The sequence below is a fragment of the Canis lupus genome, chromosome 7, assembly GCF_048164855.1.
Source record: "Canis lupus baileyi chromosome 7, mCanLup2.hap1, whole genome shotgun sequence".
In the NCBI taxonomy this organism is placed as follows: domain Eukaryota; kingdom Metazoa; phylum Chordata; class Mammalia; order Carnivora; family Canidae; genus Canis; species Canis lupus.
In genome coordinates, this window is record NC_132844.1 from 52,264,749 (window position 1) to 52,281,029 (window position 16,281).

General features: G+C 44.1%; 2 long non-coding RNA genes across 7 annotated transcripts in view; one reads left to right on the plus strand and one right to left on the minus strand.

The window, feature by feature from the left end:
* The window catches only part of LOC140636873 (uncharacterized), an 81,204-nt gene continuing 64,923 nt past the window's right edge, over positions 1–16,281 (minus strand). Inside the window, exons 4-8 of one of the 6 annotated variants that reach the window (XR_012034096.1) lie at positions 13,295–13,479; positions 10,401–10,495; positions 2,717–5,546; positions 1,193–2,029; positions 886–994 (exon numbers count right to left, since the gene is read on the minus strand). This is a non-coding gene — a long non-coding RNA (uncharacterized lncRNA). Of the gene's footprint in view, positions 425–885; positions 995–1,192; positions 5,547–10,400; positions 10,496–13,294; positions 13,480–16,281 lie in introns of those variants that run through there. The other 5 variants (XR_012034099.1, XR_012034097.1, XR_012034094.1 and 2 more) reach the window with 5 other exon arrangements.
* The window catches only part of LOC140636874 (uncharacterized), a 34,685-nt gene continuing 20,026 nt past the window's right edge, over positions 1,623–16,281 (plus strand). The window contains exon 1 of the long non-coding RNA XR_012034101.1: positions 1,623–1,853. This is a non-coding gene — a long non-coding RNA (uncharacterized lncRNA). The remainder of the gene's footprint in view (positions 1,854–16,281) is intronic.

Consider the following 16,281-nt stretch of genomic DNA (forward strand, 5'->3'; position numbering starts at 1 on the left):
TTTATTTTTTTAAAGATTTTATTTATTTATTCATGACAGACACACACACACACAGAGGCAGAGACACAGGCAGAAGGAGAAGCAGGCTCCATGCAGGGAGCCTGATATGGGACCCGATCCTGGGTCTCCAGGATCACACCTGGCGGAAGGTAGCGCTAAACTGCTGAGCCACCAGGGCTGCCCTACATAATGCAAGGCTTTAAAAGGAGAACATGAATATAAAAGGTTGAACCAGATTTCCTACATTTAGTTAAAAATGACATATTTCTTTCTGTCCCATGGTTCAGTAGACTTTTTATTCTGTCTTCTTTTCCAATAATACTTTTCTGAACTGCTTGCAGCCTTTAGGACATCCTTCCATGAGCTTGGAATGTCTTCAAAAAATCCATGAATTAAGGAAGAACCGGACCTCCCAAAGCTTTCACTGGAAGGATTACAAATAAATTCACCATCCACAGCAAGGGTCTACACCCACCCATCCAATCTGTAAGGACTCTACCTTTGACAGATGTTAATAAATCTACACTACCTCCTTACTGAGATCTCAACTCCAGCCTGACAGTAATAAAACTTAAGACTGGGAGGGAGAAAGGGCAACTTGGCCAGGGTGTAGGCCCTGGGCACTCATCACAACTGGAAGTGGGTTTTTTTTTTTTTTTTTAAGGATTTTATTTATTTATTCATGAGAAACACACAGAGAGAGAGAGAGAGAGAGAGAGAGAGAGAGAGAGAGGCAGAGACATAAGCAAACTGCAGACTTCCTGCAGGGAGCCTGACGCGAGGCTGGATCCCAGGACCCCGGATCACGACCTGAGCAGAAAGCAGGCGCTCAACCACTGAGCCACGCAGGCACCCCTGGAAGTTGGTTTTTAAAAACCCTCTTATCAGAGTGCAATCATCTATGTCTGTCTTCCTCGGTGCCCAGATGTGACTCTCAAGGAACTTGGCGTTTTGGGGAAAGAGGCTTAGGTCAGACAGTGTATTCCATTCCCACCTGGAGGGGAGGATGGAGAGAGGGAGGACGGTGGGAGGATGGAGGCCCTGGCCTGCACGCGAGGGGCCCAGACCTTGACCCTGCTCCACCGGTTCCCAGCGCACACCTTACTCCGGGCCACCTGCCCTCTCCGCCAGGTGGCTGCAGGACAGCACCAAAGTCCACCCCACAACTCCTGCCAACGCCACCGCCCCTAACCTCGAGTCCTCCTGGTTCTTGCCGCAGTTCATCCCCGGGCCATCCTCTGGGCGCCCCGGCGCGGTTCCGGCTCCAGTGGGAGGTCCCCGGGTCCCAGCTGGAGACTCACTTTCGGGGGTGGCCCCAGTCGGTTCTCCGCCGGGGGCGGGGGGTTCCCATGGGCTGCGCGCCCTCACCTGCTCGCGACCTCCTGGACAGACCCCTCGCGGCCGGTGGATGCCGCGGATGCCGGGCGGGCGGCTGGCTCGCCCTCGCCTCGGCCTGGGCGGCGGGCTTTGACCGAGCCCCCACCTGCCGCTGGGAGGTTCCAGTCGGGGCGGGGAGGGCGGAGCCACCTGTGCCGGCGCACGCTCATTGGCTGAACCAGCCTGACACTCAGCCGGGCGCCGGCGTCCCATTGGCCTCCAGAGCGCGCTCTAAATCCGTGGGAACGTGCGGTTTCCCAAGGCGGGGGAGCCCGGGTGCGGACGAGCTCCCAGGGGCCCACCCGGAGCCCTGTCTGTCTGTCCCAGCCTGCACCTCCCGGCCGCTGCAGCCTCAGCCTCCCGCCCGCTCTGGGCTCCACCGAGGTGAAAACAGCCAAGAGTAAGACAAAACCAGTTCAAATCCCTAAAGCAACAGAGCTGCCAGCCAACTCAAGGAAGGCATATGAATGAGAAAGGTATAATTTAAAAAAAATTTTTTTATTTATTCGTGAGAGACACACAGAGAGAGGCAGAGATACAGGCAGAGGGAGAAGCAGGCTCTCTACCGGGAGCCCTATGCAGGACTGGATCCTAGGACCCCGGGATCACCACCCGAGTGGAAGCAGAGGCTCAAACTGAGCCACCCAGGTGCCTAGAGAAAGGTATAAATAAGCAAAAATCGGTTTTTGCAAAGGCAAAGCCAAAAGCTGGAATTCAAGAGTGGGAATTCAAGAAAAGATAAAAAGATGAGTCTAATTTCAAACTTGGGGTATTTGTACGGATTTCTGTTTAGATCTCGATAAGCAAAATTCAGGGTCCGTGAATCGAGCTTTTCTCATTTAAATTGCCTTTCCTGTGAGTGGCAGCAGGGGGCACTAGATGCCCTAGTTTCATTCGGCCAGGCTTGTCCGTTATTCCCAAACATCCAGTAGCTTGCTCTTAGGAAACAGGGATGGTTATAAAACGGAAGGGTGAATGGGAAAAACAGAGCAATGGGCTACGGGGAAAAACGTAAGAAAAAGGCACATGGTTTCTGTGTTACAGCCTACTGGCTAAGGAGTAGTTTCCTTAATGTCACTGGCGTGTGGGGAGGAGAGGTCAGTCACAGGACCTAGGGAGAGTTTTGAGGTGGGCTCTGAAAGACAGGGCAGCAGAGAGCGACCACAGAGCCTGGGCCAACTCCCTGTCCTAAGCCGGCCGTTTGGACCGATTTTGAACCCTTGCTAAGGACTGGGGACTTCCCGTGCAAAAAAAAAAAAAAAAGAGGGGGCGGGGGCTGAGGGCTTTCCCAGGATTAGGGACTTTCCTAAAACAATAACAACTAACATTTAATGAGTACCTGCTGTGTGCCAGCCACCTTCCAAGCACTTTACAGGTATCAACTTGCTTTAATCTTCACAAGGACCCTCCAAGGTAATACTATGTCATTGTCATCCTCATTTTACAGAGGAAGAAACTGAGGCAACTTGCCAAAGGTCATGTGAACAGCTGAGTATGTCAGATCCAGGTTTCAGGAAAGAAGGTGCATGCAGGCTCTGCAGTCTTTCTGCCTGGATATCCATCACAACTCCCATTGTGAATATTATTAATACAGGAAAGCACATAACATTATGATTAGCACATAGGAAATATTCAAGTGTTTGCTATTATTATTTAAAAAGTGGTCCTTGGTTTCTAGGAGCTTAAAAGATACTTTTCGAGGTTGGTAAGATTCATAAGGCAGAATGGGACAGATACAAGATGCATGTTAAGTGTTCAGAGGCGGGAACAGTTGTGCAATACTAGTCAGGTCTGGGTCAAAGGTTGCTGGGTATGGTAGCAGGTGCTTCAAGTTCTACCCAAGCAATGGGCCTTAGCCTCTGATCCTCAATCACTTGGGCTAATCATTATGTTCTTTGTATTTGATTATTGTGTGTGTGTGTGTGTGCGTGTGTGTTTAACTAAAAATACAATCAATTTTTACTCGTCACTAGAACACTTAAGGAATGCTGTGATATCTACTTTTTCAGCTGGAGGAAGCTTTTGTTGATTATCAGTGTTTTTTCAGAGGAAGCGTTTTATTAATTTTACAAATGGTTATCTGTTAGATGACAAGTCCTGGAATAGGACTTAGAAATAAACAGAGTGCAGAGTCAGAGGCTGACTCTGGAGCGAGGGGGATGGGAAGGGATATTATTTTAATTGAAACATGAAGTCTGAGAGGGAGCCAGCAGGCAAGGAATCAGGAGAACCACATCGGGGGCAGCAGGAATGGTCTGAGCAAAGACTCTTATGGGGGAAAGGGCTCTGTGCTTTGTGAAAACAAGGAAGGGTACTTGGTTGAGGGTGGAGAATTGTAAATTAGAAGAGTGAATTGGTTCAGCAACAAGTTCTGTTCACAAAGAGCCAGGGCTGCGTATGGTTTCCTGCCTCTGAATCTTCTGTTTAAGTCATCTGGACTGTGCAGCCTGCAGATGTTGCTGTGTGCAAAACTTCACCGTGTGAGAGGCAATCTTTGCGCGCAGCTTGTTTTTCATTGGCTGTCCTCAACTGAGTTTAATGCTGTGTGTCTGTGTACGCTTAAATCCAGAAGAGTCTCTGTCTTGAATGAAATGACTCCTCAACTCTTGTGTTTTGCTTAACTGTAAAAGAACTACGTTTGTTTCTATGGTAAAATGGATTTACATACATTCATTAGCATACATGCCTAACTTGCTCTTCTCCAAAAGGGATTTCTTGGAAATAAAACAAGGCAAAAATTAAAGAGAGCTCAATTTTTCCTCTTCTGTGAGTCCCCATGGAGCTACTACTGTATTTGTGATACTTGGAGTGGAAAAATCAAACAGAAAATTGGGTTCTTGAGAAAGAGGACGTGATGTACAGGGTTAATCCATTTGACTTCTTCAGATCTTATGGAGCAAACAGCACTTAATGCAATAAAAATGGCATCTTTGAGGAAAAGCAGGTTATCTTGTCTGATAAGGCTTTTTCTCATTACATTAATGTTGCTTCAATAACACATTTTAAACAGTGTTTTTAATTTAAAAGAAAAAGTCCCAAGAGAAGGTGTAGGCTGAAAAATAGGGCATAATACTTGAAAGCATACAATTGAAGAACATTCTGAGGTCCTCTCAGGAGGGCAGTGGAGCTGACTGTAGAGGTGAAATTGGGTCCAAATATTTAAAAAAATATTTTATTTATTCATGAGAGACAGAGGAAGAGACAGAGGGAGAAGCAGGCTCCTTGTGGGGAGCCCAATGCAGAACTCGATCCCAGGACTCTGGGATTATGATCCGAGCCAAAGGTAGATGCTCAACCACTGAGCCACTCAGGCATAAATTGGGTCCAAATTTAATAGAGGAAAGATACAGTCCCTTTTTCTCTCCTTACAGTTTGGTCTAAGAGGCTAATTGCTTAGCAAGTAGAGGTAGTACCTCTAACAGATTTCTTGAAAAGAAGGGCAACAGCTATTTAAAAAGCTGAAATTCAAATCATATGTGGATAGAGTGTTAATTTTAAAATAACAATACACGTGTAAAACCTCGAGCAGGCTCTAGATCACTTAGTAGTATTTGCATCTCACCTTCCCTGGTGAGATTTCATGAATGTTGGGATGAAGGTGGAGAGGAAGATATTGCTTTGTTTATGAAATGACTTTTAAAACATTTTGGTAAGTTATTCCAATTAACAAAGTGGTTAATAACGTTGGCTTTTAGGCTTAAGTTTAGTTAGTGAACTTTCAAGGCCAGCAGCCTGCCAGATGAATAAGAAAGGGCCAAAGCATCTCCCACACATAGACTGGGCCTGTGACCAAAATGTTATAGGATGCTTCTGTGTCATTCCCTTTTACAATGATATATCTATAGACTGGACTTTAAGAACCCTCCCCCCTTCTTTTAAATATCTCCTTGGAGGCTTCTAAGATGTTTAATAAGTGGTTCCCAAACCTGCTCCCCACTGGAATCAGCTGGGCATCTTTAAAAACTACCGATGCCTGGCCCTTACATCCAGCTATTATAATTTACCTGGTATGAGCTGCAACCCAGAAATGATGAATGTTTTTGAAAATCTTTTTAAAATCTAATCTTTTTATAACTGTAGATAATTGTAGATTTATATGCATTTGTAAGAAATAATAGAGATTCCTTGTCTTCTTTATCCAGTTTCCCCTTATGGTACCATCTCCAGAGCTGTAATAGAATAGCACAACCAGGTATTGACATTGATGTGGTCAAGATACAGAACATGTTCATCAGCACAAGGATCCCTCCCTTACGTTGGCCTTTTGTAATCATGTCCACTTCCCATTCCAACCCCTTGTAACTTCTGGCAACCACTAATCTATATTCCATTTCTATAATTTTGTCATTTCAAGAATGTTATATAAATAACATTCATTCTATCTATAACCCTTAGGGATTAGTTTTTTTCACTCAGTGTAATTATCTGGAGATTGATCCTGGTTGTTGCCTGGATCAATAATTAGTTCCTTTTTACTCCTGAGTAATAGTACATGGTATGCACGTACCAGACTTTGTTTAACCATCTGAATGGCTCTCAGGTTTTGGTTATTAGGAATAAGCTAATATAGGAATTCATGTACATATTATTGTATGAACATACATTGTCATTACTCTGGGATAAACATTCAGGAATAGAATTATTGGGTTGTCTGACAGGTGTATGTTTAACTTTTATTTTTTTATTTTATTTTTTAAATTATTTATTTATTCATTCATGACAGACAGAGAGAGAGAGAGAGAGAGAGGCAGAGACACAGGCAGAGGGAGAAGCAGGCTCCACGCAGGGAGCCCGATGTGGGACTCCATCCCGGGACTCCAGGATCACACCCCGGGCCGAAGATGTTGCTAAACTGCTGGGCCACTGGGACTGCTCTTTTTTTTTATGTTTAACTTCTAAAAAAATGCTAAACTATTTTTTGGAGTGGCTATACCATTTTACATTCTTACCATCAGTGTATGAGAGATCCAGTTTCTCTGTACCCTTGTTAGCATTTGGCAGTCTCTCTTTTTATATTTTAGCCTTTCTGATAGATGTGCAGCGATATCACATTGTGGTTTTAATTTGCATTTCCCTTAGGTGAGCGATGTTAATCATCTTTTCATGTGCTTATTTGCCACCATTTGGCAAAATGTCTTTTACCCATTTTCTACTTGGATTATTATTATTATATTTTTACTGTTGCACTTTGAGATTCCTTATAAATTCTAGATACTAGTTCTTTGTCACATATGTGGTTTGCAAATGCTTTCCCCCACTCTGTAAAGAACTTGTCTTTTCATGCCTTCAGTAGAGTCACAGAGCAAAAGTTTTAAATTTTGATGCAGTCCAATTGATCATTTTTTCCTTTTATGGATTGTGCTTTGCATTAATCAAGAACTATCTAGTGTTATGAACCAAGCAGACATTGCATCCAAGAAAACAGAGTGCCTCACTACAAAAACCTTTCATTTTAAAAAGTTTCCAGCCAGATGAGGGTGTTCATTTCTATTTTCTTGTTTAGTTGTGTTGACTTTTTTATAGATCTTCATGGTTTCAGAGATACCACATGGACATATAGGTAGACTTAATGCTTCCAAAGATTTGAACTGCAAAACTGCTACTGCTTATCAGATCTTGTCTGTAAAATTGTAGTGTTATAGACAATATCCTCTCAAAGAAAGAGCTCTCTACTCATCGGCACATGGAATTGATGAATATAAGGATAATTTCTGGACTGTCACTCACAGGCCATACATTTTCACCAAATAAATAGTTCATTGTGTAGGGAAAAAAAAGAATTTATTGCTATGATGGGAAGAGGTCAGGAAAAAGCTTACATGTACCAAATGGAATCACAACTCATTCATTTGAATAGAGTTACTACTCATTCTTTTGAAAAAATAAAGTGAGGAGATTAAGCATGGTCCATAGGGATTATCAATTAAGGGCAGTGTATTTCTTTTTCAGAATGTTGGGGGAGGAAGAATTTTTGTAGTCAGGGCAGTAAATTTAGAGTTACTGGAAGTTTTCAACCAGATCCTGGACCACCACGTAGCAGGACTGTTGGAAAGGTGAGTCAGGTACTAGGAAGTAAGGTGCACTAGGTGAGCTATAAAGCTCACCTATTCTGTCCTCAGTGTCTCTGGCATCATGACTCTTCTCCAAGGGAGGATACAGAAGTGTCCTCAAGATGAAGAACATAGGCAGAACTGACCCCAAGAAATTGGACAAAGATGTTTGGAGGAGGGACTTCTCTAGATAAAGTTAGATTTATGGATCTGGGAAGACTTTGGAGGGAGGTTTATCATGTTCTTGATAAAGAGATGGAGAAATTCTATTACACTGGACCATGAAATCTCAGTGGCTTCACACAAGAAAAGCTTATTGTTCCCTTGTGCAAACTCCTTTGTTAATGTTCCTGAAGTGACTCACCTCCAAGTGATGACCCAGAAACCCTATTCCTTCCATCTTGTTGCATGGCCTTTGAGCACATGCCTCTAAGGTCTACGCGAAAGGGGAAGAGAGTTCAGGAAAGGCACCCTGGGTTCTTGAGACAGCTGAGCCCTGAGTGTTTCATGCATCACTTTCACTCGCATCCAATAGGCACAAACAGTCACACAGCGAATCTAATTTCAAGAGAGGCTGGGCCAGACAGGTCATCAGTGCACACCAGTAGGACAGTGCATACCAATAGTTTAGGCCACAAGAAGCCAAGACCCAGAGGGGTGCCATGATTTCTATGATTTCGTTATGACCACTGTGTTATGTTGTATTAATGTATCAGTGTTGCCAAAACTGAGATCAGATAGGATGACCGATAAGGTCCAATGTGATATATGATGGTATTTGAAGCCTTCTGTGGCCTGCTCCTGGACATTCCACCATCCATTTCTGCTACCTCCTGCCTAGTAGCTAGTGCCCCATCAAAACAGGGTGGTTTGCAGTCCCCCATTCACGCCTGCCTGACCTGCTTTCTTTTCTCTTGCTGACCCTTGCATAGATGTGAATACTCCTTCCTTTTTTTTTTTCAGAGAGGGGGCGGGGCAGAGGGAGAGGGAGGATCCCAAGCCCACTCCAAGCAGAGCTAAGAGCCTGACAGCCCTGAGATCATGACCTGAGCCGAAATCAAGAGTCTAACCGACTAAGCCACCCAGGCACCCTATAAATACTTTCTACTTTCTACTTCCTCACCTAACTCCTCCTTGTCTGTTTATTCTTTCAGACTTAACTCCAACATCTGTTCTTCTAGGAAGCCAGTCCCAATTTCCTGACTCCACCTCCCCAGACTGGGTTAGGTCTACTACGTCTGTGCTCCTGCATTGTCCTATCTGCATCTCTCACAGCATAGGTACCAAAGATACCAAAGGTTATGCCACCATCCATTTACGATTCTGTCTTCCACACTCGGTTGTGTACTTCTCGCAAGCAAGTCTATTTATTAGAGTTGAGGTTTTCCTAGTTCTTGGCATGCTGATTAATTTTGGATTGTGTCTTGGATATTTTGAAGATTCTGTTATGAGACTCTGGGTCTTGTTTAAATTCGATAGATTGTTGACATTTTTTGTTTTAGCAGGCAATCAACCTAGTTGGTTTTAGGCTGCAAGTTCTGACCAGCCTTGTGTAGGTTGTGGTTTCAGTCAGTTTTCCAAGCCTTTGCTCTGCTGCTGGGATCAACCTAAAGTGTACGCCACCTAGTGGCCAGTCTGACACTTGGGCAGTGACATCTCCCATGATTAATTTTTCTTCCTGGGATACACTCTTACTGTCATATTCAGGCAGGCACAGCCTGGGAATAAGCCCTAGCTCTTAAACAATTTGACCAGTGCCCTCAGCTGCGTCCTCTCTGAGATTTCCCTAGTGCTTTCTTGTTCCCCAAAGAGTCCCTTGTTGGTCTTCATCTGCTGTGCATTTCCTATTAGCAGTGCCCATATCTGGGGATGTTGTTTTCATTCAGCAAAAATGGGATGGACCTCCCCCACTGTAATTGTGCCAAAACTTTTTTTTATTTGGATATTAAGATCAATGAGCCATACATCAACAAGGAAGTATGGAAAAGTTTATTACTTATGTCATGGAACTTTCTGGAGAGAGCAAAGAGGCCTCCCAAGCTGATTTGAAAACAGCTTGAAAGAGCCAGAAATGGAGACTAGCTTGGTGTTTCTGCGAGCCAGGGAGTGCAGCTGGGACAAAAGTCCCTGCATGAAGGCTGGAACACCAGGGTTTGTATTTCCCATTGGTGACAAAGGAGCAACTGAGCCTTCTTATCAGCTTTGTCCAGATGTGGGACAAAGGGAATGGGGAGTGGTGAAGCTCAAAAGCTGTCAGCAATCAAACATCAAAAATAGAGTCAGATTCTTCATTACAGTGGCCAAGAGGCAGGAAGATGGAGAAGGGGGAAAAAAAAGTAGCAGGCATTAGTGCCACTCTCGGGCCACAGTTCTTAGAATCAGAGGGGAAGGTTCCTTCCTGTCCCTCGGAGTTTTAGGGACCTGCGGGCCATCACAGGTTGGGTAATTTGAGAGATTCAGGAAAAGAAAAAGAAAGAAAAAGGAATATGGGAAATTTCTTCCATTTTCTCTGAATGTTGGGAGATCCTTCTATTGCTCATGTCAAAACAAAAGGGCCTTTGCTGGAGCTCTCTCTATTCTTGCCAACACTCACTTCCAGGTTTTAGGCTGCCTTGAATCCAGGGCAAGGGACACCAGGAGGAGAAAAGTGAGAAGCTCACCACCAGTTTTAGCAGTACTTCAAATTTCGATCTTTTCCCCAAGCCACCTGCTACTATTTACTTTTCAAAGTAAATACCTGCTCCTTGCATTCTGTCCAGGTTTTATAGCTACATTCAGTGGGAGGAGCAAGGTTGGTTAGCCAGCTTAGTCCATTTTACATGGAACCCTGGAATCTATCTCATGTCATTTTGTTCACCCTGTGCCTAGCATAGTGCCTTGTACATGGGAGAGACTTAACAGATGTTCACTACATAAACAAAGTGAATAGCTGAATGAAAGAGTGAACAAATCAAAGTCCTACGATTTACTTACAAGTAACAGAAATTCTCACATTTCCAAAGGCAAATTTCTGATATCCATGCCATGGTCAGTCTTCCTCTATTCTCTTGCTGGAAGAGCGTGGGATCCTGTACAGAGAGGATCCAGCCTTTGTTAACAACAACAACAACAACAACAACAACAACAACAACAACAAAACCTTATTCTTGTTGAATCTTTAAAGCAGTGAAGTATTTAAAAAACCCAAAGTTGTTATGTCTCTGGAAAGGTGTTTGATTGTCCAGGCTTGAGGATGTCCTTTCTTAAACTCTGTTCTTCCTTTGCCTGTTTCAGGATTAAAATAAAACACAGCAAACCTGGCAAAGCACTTCCTTCAGTGGCACGTGTTTACAGTCTAGTTACCACGCAAACAGGCTGCACTGTATGTCTAAAAAGAACACTGTGGAGCTCTGTTGTTCATTCATCTCCTTCTAAATAGTCCGCATGTAAATTATGGGATCCATTTACGCTCAGAATGCTAGAAGCCCCCAAGTATTTGAATGGCAGGCTCTTTAATCTTAAGCTGCTGTGACCCTTGCCTGTGACAAGACTCAGCCGATGAGGCCAACATGAAATCAACTCCAGCTCATCTTTTCCATTCTTGAATTCGCCTTTGACAGGGACCCCAGGAGTCAATGGGACCTCTGTGTGTGGATGGGATTCCCAGGAGAGTCAGGAAGGGCCTGGTGATTCATGATATAAAACAGCCCAGAGGGGCCTCTGCTTCCCTTTTAATTTTGTGTCAGTGTGAGGAATTTTGGAAACTGATGCTGATGAGGACAGAATTCTCATCGTGAGCTAAACAGGATCCCTAAGAGAGAAGAAACACAAGCTTCTGAGAACTGGGATCCAGTTTTCTTGACACGGAGGCCACATCAGGGAAGGGCAGCCTGCCAAGTAGGGTGCACACTCTTTTAAATGGGTCAGGGACTTGACCCCCTTCTGCAGAACCTTTTTTCACCGATTCCATAAGAACAAATCCATTATCTGTTCTGAGTTATTGGATGCCATTTCTCTCTGCATCTACTTTTCTCTGTTCCCCTTTTATTCTCTCTGGGCGCTTTGGCATTTGAATGTCTTTTTCTATCCTGGTTTGTCACAGGTATGAATTGTATCCATATCGAGAGTTCCCTCTTATGGCAGATTTGGCACCAGATGGACAAGTTAAAACCTTCCAAATCTTGAAAAATAAATAAATAAAGGGGGTGCCCGGCTGGCTCAGTCAGTGGAGTATGTGACTCTTGATCCTGGCATTGTGAGTTCAAGCCCCACCTTGGGTGTAAAGATTACTTAAAAATAGAATCTTTTAAACCCCTCTCCCCCTAAACCTTCTATAAGTCAAATCCAGTTCCAAGGAACTCCAGGGAACTATTCATGGATTTTTGACACAATGGTTTTGGTTTTATCTGGGCTTTGTATTTATTTATTACAACCTGGAACATCTTTGGTTATATAAGAATTTTTGTTGACATGGGCCTGACTAGTTTGTTCACAGAATCCATTCCCTGCCCCCCACCAGCACAATCCCAGAGGCCCAGTAACCTGCTGTGGTACATCCTCTAGGTCAGCTATGATTTGGTCTGAGATATCTCCTTGAGGAGGCCTCTTGTGGGTGCACTTTGGTCCTCTAAAGACCTGGCCACCTGTGGGCCCCCTGCCTCCCCTCCATTCTGGTTTTTCCCTGGGAATGTTTGTTCTTTCATTTGTGTCTGTATTGAGCTAATAGGAAAGAGAATAAAACTAAATACTTGGGCTTTCTTTTTCATTTTCTTCTTTTATTGCCCCTTTCTTCCCAAGAGAAAGGCAGATTAGAATCATAAATGGATCTTCACTACAAGTATTGTGAATGCCCACATTTTGCTTCATTTTAGAGAATTACCCCTTTGTAAAAACTGCTTAAGTAAAAGCTATGCATTGTAGAAAAACTAGAAGAGAGAGAAATTTAAAAAAAGAGAAAAGAAATCTCCAAAAATACCATCCCGCTTAAAAAATCAGGTTTCTCAATGACTTTGCTCTTTCCAGTGTTTCTGAGACTCAGTTCCTGCTAATTTTTGTCAAGTATTGCTCTTCCCCTGGACCTGGATGGAACTCCTGGCAACCAGTATTCCCCAACCCCCCCGCCACCGCCCCCCCCCCCCCCCGCCACCGCCTTAGCTAAATTGCTTTGAAGAAAATGTTCTCCCAAATAAAGTACACAAGGAATTTGTATTCATGAAAGAACAAAATATTTTCATGGACAATTTAAACAACTCTCTTAGAAGGAAGCTGTGCTGTGATACTGCTTCTTAGGTCGGCTTCCCCTGACCAAGCTCAGTCCTTATGCTTCTTGACCCTGGGCAATTTGGCTTTTGTAAGTGGACTTTGAGAGTTCCCTTCTTAGATCCTCTGAACAGTGGTTCCTTGCCAGGCCTGATGAGTCTCTCCCAGCTCTCAGCCTTGCAAGTGGTTTCTTTCCCTGGATGTTCTTAACTCTGCCTCTACAAACTCCTTTTCTCATTTTTGGGGACAAGTATAGCATATATACACATCGATCTGCAAATTCAGGAATGTAAGAGATTTAATTTTTTTTTCTGTAAGCCATTTATTTTCTACTTCAAACCTCCACGTCATCTGATGGCAGGAGTTTAATCTGACAATGTGGGATTTATTTTATTTTATTTTAAAGATTTTATTTATTTATTCATGATAGTCACACACAGAGAGAGAGAGAGAGAGAGGCAGAGACACGGGCAGAGGGAGAAGCAGGCTCCACGCAGGGAGCCCGACGTGGGATTCGATCCCGGGTCTCCAGGATCGCGCCCTGGGCCAAAGGCAGGCGCTAAACCGCTGGGCCACCCAGGGATTCCCGACAATGTGGGATTTACACACATACATGCGCACACACGTACCTAGTCTAGGTCACTATCCTTGCTGGCATAGTCTGAACTTTGCCTGTTCCTGTTTGGCCTTTGGACTGTGTGGGTCACCGCTAAGTCATCCTTGGCCCAAGACCCCTCCAGCTCCAGCTTGCTCTCAGCTCAATTCTTCATTACTTTCAAGTGCAAAGGATAGGTCTCCTCTTCCCACAACAATGCTGGGAAAAGTAAAAACGTCCATGGGACTGTCAATGGCCTTCATCACATCTCAGGTATTCTGGGGTACAAAGGTGTCTGTTTCAAAGCCTATGTATTGGCCAACTACATCATTTGCTGGATTCAATGCAATATGAAAACATAGAGGTAGGGATGGGGTGGGAAAAGTCAACACACCACCAAACACACATGGTGGGTTGATTCCAAGGGGATTGTCATACATGCGTGCCATACACATGTACACACATATGCCCCCATGTCTGGATTGGGGCTGAACCAGAGACCTCACTGAGTTGCTCACCTGATGGCTGTGGCACCCACCACCTGAGGTCCAAAGGCATCCTCTTTGATTCTCATCACCAGATGCCTTGAGGCATATGCACCCCCAGGGCCTGACACCCTCTTCTCTCTGTACCTATGCCCAGGCTTATGCCAGGTATGGAAGAAAGCCAAGTAGGGCCATGGCACTAGGGCACCAGGGGATATTTGAGTGGTGGGGAACTTGCCCCAGGAGACAGCTGGAGGCAGGATTACATGTGAGTCAAGGCCTCAAGCCCCAAGTGCATGCTCCATTGTCCTGTTGCACTCTACTTTACAAATCAAACATTCCAAGTTAAAACTGTTAAAAATTTCAAGACAGCCACTGCAGAGCATTAAACCCATGTGCCAGGCCCTTCTGAACACTTTGTCCTGTGCACTCACACTGGCCACATTAACCTGGCTTGCTTATGTATCTAGATACACAAAAGCCAGGATATAGGCTTCTTTCCTGTGTGACATCATCCCTTGGGGCAATGAGAGAATAAAACAGCTCTAGTTAATGCCTGGAGTAACAGGCATTATCAGAAAGGGAGAAAGGACACTTAAATTTGTATTTCAAAACCGTTTTCCTACCACATAAGCATCTGCCAATCCTAGCACTCAACAACTTCTGGCTGTAGTCCTTCATCTGATTCACCAGTGGACTCACCTGCAGGGCACCAGGGGCCCCTCCCACAATTGTGCAGGTTGCACCTCAAACTGTAGCCTGTACCTCTGCTGGGGTTGGAGAGGGGCTTAATTTCTAAGACTAGGGCAGGGCACTGCTGAGGTTTTATGCTACCTGGCCAAACTCTCTCAAAGCTGTATTTTATTTTAAAATCTGAACATGTTCTTCAAAGTATGGTGCCCTCCAGACCTGTAGCATCAGCATCACTTGGGAACTTGTCAGAAATGCAAATCATCAGACCCACCCCTACCCCCTCTAAAGCCAAATGTCTGGGGTGGGGCTTGAAGAGGGTTTAACAAATCTCCAGTGATTTAATGCACAGTGAAGCTTGAGAACCACTGCTCTAAACATATGTTACATGGGAGATGTGTTTCAGAGTTCTTCAGTGAGTTTTCATCTAGAATCTTATAAAAAAGAATACTGGACCTAGTGCTCAGAGCTGACATTTCAGAAAATTGTAAGAAGGTTCACCAACTCCACAGTATGTCTTCTAACCACATGCTATGATGTTTGGAATTCCTGCATTAGATGTGTATTTCTTCAGGTTCATTTCACTATTCTCTTTTAAAAGATATAGGTTCTGTTTGGTAAGTTCACATAAAAATGTCAGTGATATATGCTGTATTCTGCTTACCATGACTAGGAAGGAAGAAAAACATTGTAGGAAGGGGAGTTAGCCAAACAAAGAGAAGCATTGCTTAGAGGGGGCATATTGCTTAGGGCTGGTGTTTCTAGAGCTTATGAAATCACACGAGTAAAGATGTTTTTTGGAAATGGTCCCTATTGCTTAATTTTGAAATAAAATAAAGAGGAGAGAATGAAAGAGTGAGTTCATTGGGGTACGTGGTGGATGAAACCTTTCTTCATATGCTGCCACTAATGAGCTAAAATCATAGATAAGTTCAACTCAGTTTTTGTAGAAAGTAGTGATGTATGATCTCTAAGACATTATATCATTAGGATGTAGTTGCAAATGAAAGAATACCTAATTCAAACTGTTTTATTTTATTTTTTTTAATTTTTATTTATTTATGATAGTCACAGAGAGAGAGAGAGAGAGAGGCAGAGACACAGGCAGAGGCAGGCTCCATGCACCGGGAGCCCGATGTGGGATTCGATCCCGGGTCTCCAGGATCGCGCCCTGGGCCAAAGGCAGGCGCCAAACCGCTGCGCCACCCAGGGATCCCTTCAAACTGTTTTAAAATTTTTTTTAAAAAGGTAATCTATTAGCTTTTGTAAAAAAAAAAAAAAAAAAAAAAAAAGGCCTAGCGATGGTTCTGACCTCAGAACAGTTTGATCAGTGTTCCAAAGAGGCCACAAGAACCCAGTTGTTCTTCATTTTACTCTCTGCTGCTGTGTGTGTTGGCTTCATTTTCAGACTATATAAGTTGGCAATATGGCAGCCCCAGCTTCAGCCAACATGGCTCCATGGTTCAAGTCTGGATCTGAGGGCAAACCCAGGAGCCCAGAAAGAAAACCCAAGTGAGACTGATTGGCTCTGATTTGCCTCCCTTGAGTTATGCGCCTGTCCTTGAACCAATCACTGAAACCACAGGAGAAACTGATGCTCTGGATCATATGCCAAGCCTGGGTTATACACTATCCATGGAATAGGGGATGGTGGGGAGGCACGGTCAATGCCACAAAAACCACAAGGACTGAAGGTGGGAAAGGGTGGTTCCCCCACAAATATTGGAGGCTTTTACTGGAAACTGGCTTTTACTGGGGTAAATGGATATGGGCTGGCCAGGAAACCACACATGTCCACCACAAGGATCTTGGTTCCAACATTCTGTAATTCTGTGAGGTCCTCCCA